Below are 12,688 nucleotides of genomic sequence, written 5' to 3' on the forward strand. Positions count from 1 at the left end.
GTAAGAATTATTTGACTAGTGAAGATATGGTTTGGTCTTTTTGAATCATTGTTTTTCTAAAGGAATGAATGCAGTGTGTGTTTGTTAGTTTGTTACTGTAATTTGTTATTTAACCTAAGGCACTTAATTAGTTGAAAAGGTAATTAATGACCTGTTGTTTCTGCAAGCCCAGGGAATATATGTGTGGGAGGATTGATGGCTAATATGATTTTGGATGCAGTTAGTTGGAATTGAAAGGTTGTTACAGAAAACTTGGATAATAGTGACAGTAGTTTGTGTAGGAAGCAATAGTTGAAATAATGGCATATGGGCACATGAACAAAGTGAATAACTTTAGGTGATTGCAAAGCCAAAGGTTTTCTTTAAGGTTGAATGTCAATGCAGTGGAAATAAGCAGTAATGGCATATTTATATAGGTTTTTTAAATAGAAATTTGATTTTTGATATGAACCATGCAGGTGTGTTAAAGGCACTCCTTAACAGTAATTGTAGTATAAATTTATGGGTTTAATATTATGTTTACTATTAAAAGTACTAGTATTAGGCTCTGGCTTATCTTTTGAATTTGATTTTGCACCCGTATTTTACAGACTTTGGTGGTATGTTTGGAAACAGGGGATTAATGAGCCAGGCTTTAAAATGTTTAGCATTTATTTCTGTATGGTTATGTCCGACCTCTTTCTTTGTATTAATGAAAGTGTTCTCTGGCCTCTTTCTTTGTAATGAATGTGTTTTTGGCTTGATTAGTAATTCCAATGTTAGTACCGGTATATGAAACTATCAGATGTGTTTGCTTTGCAGTAGGAACTTTAATTCTTTCAGTGCCATTATCATGGCAGTTAATATCAAACTCTAGCTAGCATTTGTTTACAGGCTCTATGTTTTGCTTAAGTAAATGATTGTTGGGGATTTTCTTGTCTTCTGATGTTAGGGTTTTTTGTTTTATACTTATATCTTAGAGTATGTATCTTATTTTGTTTGATTAAAAACATCTTGCATTAATATATATTTGAATACAGTTCCTAATTTGTGTGGTTTAAAACATTAACAATTGGTGTTCTTGTATTTTACAGGGAAATTAAACATGGTTTAAATAAATAGCTTACAAAAATAGCTTGCAAATGGAATAGACCTACATGAATGCGGGACATGAATTCATTTGTTTTCCTACCTTTTTTTTTTAGTTTATGAAGTTGGGGAAAATAGTATAAAAGCCTTTAAAAGTCTAGTAATTCATGATACCTCCGAGTCCACTGGGTATTATACTGTGCGTGCGCGGCAGCACTATTGTGGTGCCACATTACATTTGATGTAGTATATATGTCATGGACTGTAACATTTGAGCTGTTTAAGGGGTCAATTGAGGTCAGGGTATACAAGTAATATTGTAAATAATTTTTATTGCACAACCTTATGCCCTACAACAAGTTAAAACTGCATTTCTAAAAGGTTTCAGTGTTAGATGAATTGGTCTGTGCATCGTGGTATGATAAAATTCCTTCTATAATCTGTGGATAAATGTTTATAATCTGTGAGTTAATGGTACCAGTACATTTTATTGTTATCATGGTTATCACCCATTTGCTGTTTTCTGTAATCATGGTGATCTTGAATGAGAAATACTAGCTAGTACTAACAAGGTAAGACTGATCATAGTTTAATTAATTTAATTCTATTTAGTGATAGTTACAGGACTATTCATGGGTATTGGAATAATTCTGGTAGACCCTGCAAGACAAGTATAACCCTAACCCTAAGCAACCCCAATTATAACCCTAACCCTAATCCTCACCGTTTATAAACCTAACCCTAATCCTAACCCTAATTTAAATTTAAATTATAAGGGGCTGTCATTTTCTTTAGAAGGGGGGTCATGAATATACTGGGGAGTGGGGGTCATAGAATTTTAGACCAATTATAGGGGTTATAATTTTTCAAAACCCAAAATAGGGGGTATAGAATTATTAAGGGCTGGTGACTCAAACTTTTCGCGCGATGTGCATGTATTCTTGCACACAATCTTTCATTATATAATGCAGATATTTTGCGCATATAGCGCGCCTTCTTTACAGACACAATTAAATGTTAACGCACTCCACACACTTTCTTTGCTCTAAAGTTTTGATGCGCTCCTCGCCTTTGTTCCGGCAATGAATAATTTGTCTTGAGTCTGTGTAGGTGGAAGGGGGGGTCATAAAATTTTCGACCCAACATAGGGGGGGGTCTAAAAAAAATTGTGCAAGCAATAGGAGGGTCCTAAAAATGTTTACTCCGGTCACCGACCCCCCCCCCCCACCCGACGAAGAAAATGACATCCCCCTAACCAAACCCTAAAACACAGGGTGCACAGGGTAAACCAGAATTATACCTGGGTAATAATAATAATTCCTATTCATGTTTTAGTCAAAGACACAATCCGTTTTCGACATCATTCGCAAAAGGTTATAAAAGGTTGTCAGAAAACGTTTAAATGTCGGGTTATATAAAGGGTATATTAAGGTTATAAAATGTTTTCATAACCTTAAAAAACATTTTATGATATTCTACTGCTCAGCAAACAAAAATGTTTTACAAAAACCATTTAAATGTCGGGTTATATAAAGGGTATAAAACATTTTAATAACATTCCAAAAACATTCTTGAAAACTTGATACAAAACATTCTAAACAGAATGTTATTTTGGGGTTGAAAAAACGTTTTAAAAACATTTTCATGACCATTATATAACCCGACATTTAAACGTTATTGAAAGGTTTTGAAAAAAACATTTGAAGAACATTTTTGTGTTTCCTGGGTTCAAATATTTGAACATAATGTTATTTTAGTATTGACACAATATTTGGCAAAATGTTTGCAAAAATAGTTTACAATAACATTTTTGAAAACATTTAAAAATATTGTTGTAGTGTGTTTTCATACAAAACGTTTTAAAACGTTATCATGACCTTTATATAACCCGACATTTTAATGTTATTAAAACGTTTTACCTAAACCAAAAGCCAAAATATAACTTATTTAAAACGTTTTAAAACGTTTTTGTGTTTGCTGGGATGTTTATCATCACCGTTCAACATCTTTATTAACCACTCCCGTTTACTAACTGCTCCTGTTTACTCTACTAGCTCCCGCTAGTTTTGAATAAAATAAACACACTATCTGTGGTCATCTTGTGACTCCCTACATTTTGGTCATCAAAAGTATTATGCCCCCCCCGTATTTTTCTTTCCGAAAATTTATGACCACCTGTATATTTGGGATCCTCCTTCCAAAGAAAATAATAGCCCCCTAAGGGGTATTTATGGGGCTCAAACTCAGTGACAACAAACCTCACAACCAGGGGGACATTTTGCAGGGTCATGTCAAATCTTAGAATTGCTGCATTTTCTGGCAATATGTAGGGGGTACGGAGCTCAAACTCAGTGACAATAAACTTGATGAGAAGAGTAAAATTTTGGAATATTTTGCATGGATCAGGTCAAAGGTCAGCTGGGGTCAAATCTTCGAATTTCAATATCTGGACATCTGTAAGGGTACGGGGCTCAATCTCGGCGACAACCTCATGACCAGGGGGAACATGTTGGAACATTTTGCAGGGGGCAGGTCAAAGGTCAGCTGGGGTCAAATCTTCGAATTTCAATATCTGGACATCTGTGAGGGGTACGGGGCTCAATCTCGGTGACAACCTCATGACCTGGGGAACATATTGGAACATTTTGCACGGGTCAGCTCAAAAGACATCATTCTGGGGCCAAATCTTAGAATTGCGTTATCTGGACATCTGTAAGAGGTACAGGGCTCAAACTCAGTGACAACTCATGACCAGGGGTGAATTATGGAACATCTTGCAGGTGTCTGGTCAAAGGTCATCTGGGTCAAATCTTAGAATTGCATTTTCTGGACATCTGTGAGGAGTACAGGACTCAAAACTCGGTGACAACAAACCTCATCACAGGGGAACATTTTTGGAACATTTTGCAGGGGTCAGATACCTCCACAACACCAACATGCCCCAGCTAGGTTTGTGGTCTATGACCACCATTTGCCTCTAGTTTTACTTCAAATGCTCATTTTGCTGCTTTTATTCACTGCAGTGCAGACCACATGCTTTAACCCTCATTGTACCAGGGGAGGATTATACGAGGGTCATTCAAAAAGTTTTAGTAGTCAGTAGTATCCTTGTTTGCAGACCTGCAAGACCACTGAGCACAGCATGATATAATGTTTGGTTGTGAGTGCATTGATCATGTTGATAACAGATCTAATGTTGCATATAGAATTAAATCTTAGTATGGACCATGTGGAAGTCAAAGTAAATAACCTATCCTTTTTCGTTTTATGGATAAAAAGGACTCAAAATGTTATTGATAAAATAATTGATATCTTAAACATCAGTTTTGTCTTTTCAACAAGAAAAATCCCATGCAAAATAAAGTTTTTAGGGCATAGTTAGGACATTGCATAATTTAAGGGAGGTGTAATGAGCGTGAACCCGGTTTGGATTCCAGAGGGGGTGTGCCTGTAAAGAGTCACAGCCATCAGAAAAGGACCAGCTCAGATCGCGCGCCAAATAAGTTTGCATTTCAGAAATAGCTTTTTTTTCAGCCTTGAAAAAAACCAGGCAGAGCTGGGAATCGAACCCCGTGACATCCCGTTTGTAAAACTCAGTGCATACCACTGAGCCAAGTAACTATTACTAATCAGCTAATAGTATTAGCTGTGAGAAGTTTGATAGTAATCCTTGATATTGATGAACAGAATAAATCAATACTTATAGCCCTATTTATTTAATGTACAATGCCATTAAAATTAAAAGGGCCTATAAACTATGAATATGTGTGAAATGGCTATCAATCAATCAAGTTTTCAAGTTATCATCAATAAACCGATGAATCATGGAATATTATTAATTACTTACTAATCTACCAAACCAGTCAGTAAATAAACAAATAAATAAATAAGCATATGCCTAAAAGAGAAGTAAATACATAATGAAGAACGCAGGTAGTATTTTAGGTACAAAATTCTATTATTTATAATTGAATACCTGAGTGGAAGAAGGGCCCAACTCCATCAAAACTGTTTTTGAGATATTAAGAAAAAACTAAATATTTGGAAAAGTTTTATAGACAGAATGTTTTCATCTTCAGGGGACCTTTAATACATGAACATACAATATTACATACATTCCAAATTATATATGATGTTTCCATGGCAACGGTACAGGTCTTAATACGAGCTGGAGTTGGGCCCTTCTTCCACTAATATACTTGCAACATGGTAGGTATTATAGAAGGACGTTCCACAGAAAAATCCTAATCCACTCACACTATGAAATTTTGACAATGAAAATCACACTGATGTTTACCTCAACACTGAAAACATGCTGAAAAAAAATTCAGTGTGAAAAATCACACTGAAAACAAACCCTTTGTTATGCAGCTATGCAAATGAGAATAATGCTCATTTTCACTGAAATATCTCTGAAAACTTTAACCTGGGGCAAATCACACTGAAAATCTACTGAAAAGAATTGACCTCTTGGTAAATCACACTGAAATTGTTCACAACCGTGGCAGTGGTGTGATTCTTTAATCCCACTGAAATTGATATAATCACACTGAAATGAGCTAGCCAGTGCTATTGTTATGTAAATTTATCCTCGAATCATTGCTCATTATAGCAAGTATATCAAAATACTGAAAATACACTGAAATACTTCTGAAACACAATTTCAGAGTTGACTTTCTTTTGTTCGGGTCATTTCAGTGTTGAGGTTTGCTTTTCAGTGCTTTTTTCATTGACAAAATTTCATAGTGTCAATAGGGTTAAGCCGATTACGCTATTCAACACGAGTCATCACTTGAATGGATTTAATCAGTGCAGTCCCTCAAACACGGCCTTTGATATTTATGATCGTTATGCGACAATATCGATCATCTATTTTAAAATTTAATTTAAACAGACCCCCCCCCCCCAGGTGACCCGTACCGGAAATGGGTGGTATTAGTGCCCTTTTGCATCGGTCACATGATCTTCGATTGCGTCATTGTGTTTCCGAGTTCAAGTTGATTTATTAGCGAAAACCTGATCGAATTCCCTCATTTCCTTCCAAAGTTATGGTGAATTTATGTATTTTTTCTGATCATGATTAGTAATACTGGCGGGTGTCTGCGGGACTTTTAAACCAGTGGAAATGATTTGGAAAGGTTTTCCAAGACTGGCAATGTTGTTTCTATGATCCGCCAAGCTTGGCCATAAGAAATATTGGCGTTATAAAATTACCGGAAGTAAATTGTTTTCCTTTGTTTATGGTCACGGCCACAATGCTTTGTGGGTAAAAATGACGTCATTCTGCTTAGAAGTCGCGATAACGGTGGTTCATAACCACATGGTTCATAACCGGCCAAGCTCAATAGATAAGAAGCTTAGCGAATCGATAGTGCACCATTCATACCTGATTGCTCAGTATTGACTCATAACGATCATAGTACAAAGGGAACTGGGTTCGTGAATTCTCCTTCTATAATGCCTACCATACTTGCAAGTGCCAGTTCCGTAAGCAGATGTGTTATAAATAGCTACAGAAATTAGGTAATTATCCATTAATTGCACAAGTAGAAGCATGTAATATGTTAACTAGAAAGTTTATTGTAGTGAAAAGCAGATTTCATGGATGAACAAAATTCCTTTTAATCCAATATGTGTGGAAGAAGGGCCCAACTCCATGGAGTTGGGCCTTTCTTCCATGAAAACCATGATTAAGTTTACGTGGAAGACTATTTAGTATTTAGAGAGTGAATTTTGGCTCATCTTTCACACACAAGGAAGAACAGTCTGCTGGCAATAAAATGCTGGGTCTAACTCATTTTTGTAAAAAATTGGAGTTGGGCCCTTCTTCCACTCAGGTATTCAATTTTCTAAGTACTATACACGGGATTAGGACCTTTTAATATCCGCGCCTAATCAATAATGGGTCTTTCACTATGTTCACTCAATAGTTAAACTATACTATATCCCTCTTGGATTATCTTCTGACCAGGTACTAAAGTCGATGCTTTAACAGTACCCAAACAAGTGTACATATCAAGGTCATAGCAGGGCATTATACAAAGAATGGTCAAAGGTCAACGTTTCCAAAGAAGTAGAGTATAGAAGTAGACACAAGCTTACGTGCGGGAAACATAAATACATACTCGCCAGTCGTGGCCTTTTTATGAGATTTGATACGGCGCCGAAGACTCAAGCTCTTCCATAATTCAGCTGATAATGTAGTCCGAAACCCGGTTTCCAGACGGACATTTCATTTCGATTTGGATTTGGAAGATACCTTCTCTTTAATAACAGTATTGCGAACCACCAGCATACATAACTCGATGTAGAGAGACTTTCCTATTCAGAGGAAATATTGCAATTACACACCTTATTGCCTTTTAACAATAACCAATGACACTAGCACATATCAGTGATTTATGTAAGAAAAGGAGGGAGAACAAAATTATATCCTTAAGATAACCCTGTAGGTAATCCTGTTGCACCTATTCATAGTCCTTTATTCTCAAGTGGTGGGTTAACCAACAATTAACAATGAGAGGACATTCCTGAACCTCGTTCAGTTGGGAATGATTTGAAGTGACCGCCAATTATGACCATTTGATATTTAATACCAGCAATGTGGAAAAAAAAATAATGTAGTGCCAAAATAATGTACCCTTTTACGGAAGGAGCAAAGTTTAACAAGTTATAACTCCGCTTCTGCAGTACGAATGTCAGCGGCGAATGTCAGGTTATTATTTCCCAGTCTTTAAAAAAAATTGCAGGCAGAGGTGGGAATCGATCTCGGTACCTCCCGGTTAAACAGCACTGTGCAAGACCACTAAGCCAACTAAATATCTGTTGTGAGATGTGTGACATTAATCTTTGATATTGCTTAAAGCAATATTATAACATTTTCAAACAAAATAGATTAGCATTTCTATGCCATAAAATGTTAGCTTTACTGTCAGATATATCCCTTTTATTTTTGAGCCGAACAACTACGGCAAAGCAAAGAAAATTGGAATTTACTACCAGCGCACATGTCGCCAATACGTACCACTCCTTCGGTCATGTTGTGGTACGACCCTTTGTTGTGTATATCACCGTCCCGCACGCCGTGACGTACTGTGTGTTATGAACATCGTGTATGCGTTCGACTAATAATTCCATCGTAATAATAAAGCGCTGAATCAGCCTTTAATTCAAAATCACGGATTTTGACAAAACTACAGCACTTAGAGTCTTGATTTTTGCAGGGTATATTGGTTTAATAAAGTACAATTTAATCGTGTAAAAAAAAGGAATTTTAAAAATTCAGTGAGGGCGTCTTCCTCAGCAAATGTTATAATATGGCTTTAATGGAACAAATCGCGGAATTAAATCAGTAATAAAAGAAGTAGATTCTTATATAGCGGTCAAATTGGATAAAGGGGAAATATTTGTCCCTGCTCTAAAGAAAATATAGGTTAGAAAATTATCAAATAAATTTAAATTAAAAATTGAGATTTTATATTTCTTTCTTTCACGAGGCGGCATTATCACAGACAAACACTGTATAAGCTAAAAACTCGACCCTCATCACTAGATGCTGTCATAGCTCAATGGTAGAGCATCAGACTGCTGATATCAATATCGTTGTTTCGAGTCCTCCTGCCAGCAATGGTTATATTTATGATTTTAATGCTACGCTAAAATTTGTTCATTTTTTTTCGTTTATTTATTTATTTTTATTTTTATTTTTTTATTTTTTTATTTTTGTTTATTATGTAAATAATTTGATATTATTATTTGAAAGAGGTATTTGAGCAATTTGAAATTTTGATTTTATAATCCTATGGGGTCATTTTAAACCCCCACCCCCTCCCAAATTGCCAAACGCACAACACCTATGAGTTTGCATCATACATAATGATCAGTACGTCCATGTCATCATCATAAAAAAAACCCCATTCTATGTATACCTGACGCCGGCAACTAGACTACTATAAAAAAAATAGTATCACGTCTTGCCTGCTCAATCAAAATAATACTTGCAAATAGTTTACTAATCCTGTAATATAGACCTGTAATATCACCTGTAATATAGGTGATCATTGTTTACATGGTTTGTTATGGTTGGGATTAGTGTCCGATATCTGTAATGTAATGTAAATGAAGCATATTGATATGCAGGAAGAATCGATCAGGGTGCTATCTTTATTGTCATGAGATGTAGGGTCTAGTGCGAATGCCCAAGCTGATTGTTCATTTAGTATCATAAACACTATTCAAAATATCAATAGATAAGAAGAAAGGGATTTAGAGATTTGTAATTGAGTCATGCATGATTTAACAGAAGGTTCTTTCCAAAACCCAATCGTAATGTGTGTGTTGTTACATGGAATTCAAAGTAATTTTATCATCAAGTGACCTACATAGAGGAATACGACATCTATCGTGAGCCAATCTGCATTCTGTTGCCTGCAAAAGCCGACGATCAGGTAAAAATTATAAAAGAAGCGTGAGCAGATATTTTTCTTAATTTCATGATAAGCTTAAACTGCATTGAAAACGCCAAATTGAGGTCACAAAATGTATAATATTCGTAAATCACTAAAGCGAATGGTAACGTAGGTATGTGGGAAAGAAGTGCAATAGCAATAACAAAGTATGTGCCCAAAGAGTTGTCTTTGGCATGTCGCTTTTTTGAAATATCACTAAAAAATATCAAATTTTAAAAAAATGCCCCAATATTTAAAACAAACACGAACCTTCCAAAATAAATACATATTCGCACTCGGCGGCCCAGTCACTACCTGACGCTGTGATTTGGGGTAACTCGTTGCTTCCCCTCTCCAGATACCTGTATTTCAAGTTCGCCCATACCCCACACCTTAAGTAAATTCTAATTTAATTTTAACACTGTTTAAAACGGTCTCTTTTTGTTCACGCCAGTGAACATTAAAACTATTTGAACCCACATCTCATATGCACAGTTTATCCCTTACAATAGCTATTCAAGACACATGGTATGTAACATACCAAATCTATGGTAAAGAGGCTAGGAAATAATTCCTAATATCTCATACCCTCGTTTGTATGCCTTTATCTAATCCTGCTCCCCATGACAAGGACAATTTAGCACATTTAATCTTCAGAGAGACTGCTCAGAGATGGGATTTTTTAGCCTTTTTATTAAACGTGTTTACAATTGGCTTATAGCAATCACATGCTGACAATACACACAACTGATTGGTTAAGCAGGTCACCATGGTCAGTATAATTAGCTATAATTTTATTTATTTAGTGATAAGGCATAGAAACCTGCAATAGGCGATTTACTTCAGAATATAACTCCCGGATATAACTACAGCGCACAAAATTAAGTCCATTCTCTATAGTTAATTGAACACTGTTAGTTAATTGATTGTTTATTGACTCTTGTAATAACCAAGCAATGTGTGTATAAACATATCCAATTAAGTTATATGTTCTGTTACAAAATAATAATTGGTGTTCATAAAAGCTCATATGCTGACAAAAACTAGCAAGACCATGTAGTGTAATGTGTTTACTTTAGTGATAATAGAAAACTATTCTACAAAATAATTTGAGATGTATACCAATTAAACATGCAGTGTTCCTGAAACACATTAGGCGATTTGCTTCCAAATAAAATTTCCTTTAAAAAGGAATGGGGTGTCGAATGGGAAATAGCATCTGATGGGCTGATACAGTGGACATTTTGATGTAAGTTTGTTTCCTGTAGGTGGCTTAAAAACCTAATTTATGCAAAATGAGGTTTTTTGAAAATTATTTTCCAGAGTCAAGATGCAAGTATCATTTATGCCTCAAATCACTTATTTATTGCTAAATCAGTGCAGAGTAGGTTAGTGTCTGTGGGTTAGTATAATAATATTGAAAGTTAGACCAAAGTAGAGTATAGTACTATACACCTGATCCGTGAACTTTGTCTTTTTAAAGACAAATTCTAGTTTTACATAATGAACCATTGTGACTGAACGCAATGACGTGTGATGCTATAATTTGGTCCATATGTGTAAAACAAATACGGCAACCCATAGCGTTTTACATGTTTGCATTTTGTCAAATATTTTTCGATTTATGTTAAAAAGTATTTAGGGGAGAGTTGTGGACCCTATAGGTAGGTAAATATTTTAGAAAATGTCACATATCCCGGTACCAATCATTTTGATACACCCTGTAATGTACCAAAGTCTCGGCTAGATAGTCCTTATAGGTACTTGGCAAATTAAGTTTGCATAATTGGGCGTACGTAATTTACATCGTTAGCATCGCTTTCATTTTTCCACTTCGCTAACTCCGGCCTAATTGGAGTTAGCAGCAAAGAGCTTTTATAACATAGAGGGGCAATATATTACGGTAGTATTGTTCCTTTGTGCCGATTTGATTTGCTGACAAGCTATTCATTGAGAGGTACCTTTTGTTCATGACAAAATGTTCCGCCATTATATCGGTAACTGACCTGACAGCGTTATAATGCTTTGCCACGAAGGCCACTGTCAATAAGTGAAAAAATGAGTCATGTGAAAGCGCCTACTTGATCGAGAGGTAACTTTTGCTCTCATATTATTTCGGGCGCACCATTCAAATAAATTGAATAGAGTTGCTGATCGATTACCCGTAACAGGGATGTTTGGCTGCCAGGTATTTTGTTATCGTGGTTATGGGCTTATTCAATAAAGTAAAATGGATTTTTATATCACAAATATCGATTTTAAAAGCCATGGGAAAGTCAGAGAGGGATGAAAAGAGGAGAAAGGCAATTGAGAGAGGGAGGAAGACAAAAATAAAATGAAAGAAAGAATGGAGGGGAAGGAGAGAGGGAGAAGTGGAGCAGGTGAGAGAGGAAGTGACAAAATGTGGACCTAAAAAAAGAATAAGTGCAGAGAAAGCAAAAGAAATTAATTAACTAATTAATTATTAATTAACTAAACTAAACATATAACAGCACTAGGCAGCCATTCTATTATGCGTTATGTAATTACAACGCCCAGTCAGATGTATTTCACACCTGCCCAACACAAGTCACCCAATTTTGAAAACTGGATGCTGAATGTTCAGTCTCATGAGTATTGATTGGCAATATTTTCTAATATGTCAGCGCTCTAATCAGATACAATAGAACAATAAACCCGCAGTGCGTTGGTTAGCAGAGCCAAACGCCGCCAACAGCAGCAAAGTGGTCAATTATGAATAAAAATCCCTTTAAAAGGAGAGCCTGGCCATAGATTACCCACATGGAAAAACCATATCAACGGAATCTCAAAAACAATTTCACGGAACATAGGTATGATAAACAAGTTGAAAATTTTTATACCTGGGCATGTTTTGCACACGCTTTATTGTATGCTTGTTTTGCCTTATATTAATTATGGTATACTTACATGGGGGAATGCATGTAAAACATATCTTGATAAAATACATTTGCTCCAAAAATGGGCTATGAGAACCATTGCCTTTGAATAGCCATTATCGAAGCAATTCTGGACCACTATTTCATAAATTCAATTTTCTCAATGTTTTTGATATATTCAAACTAGAACTAGGTGTATACATGTATAAATATCCTATTAAACAACTACCATGTTATTTGATCCAATATGCATAGCTATCACACAAGAAACAGTAA

Source organism: Amphiura filiformis, chromosome 1, assembly GCF_039555335.1.
Source record: "Amphiura filiformis chromosome 1, Afil_fr2py, whole genome shotgun sequence".
NCBI lineage: Eukaryota > Metazoa > Echinodermata > Ophiuroidea > Amphilepidida > Amphiuridae > Amphiura > Amphiura filiformis.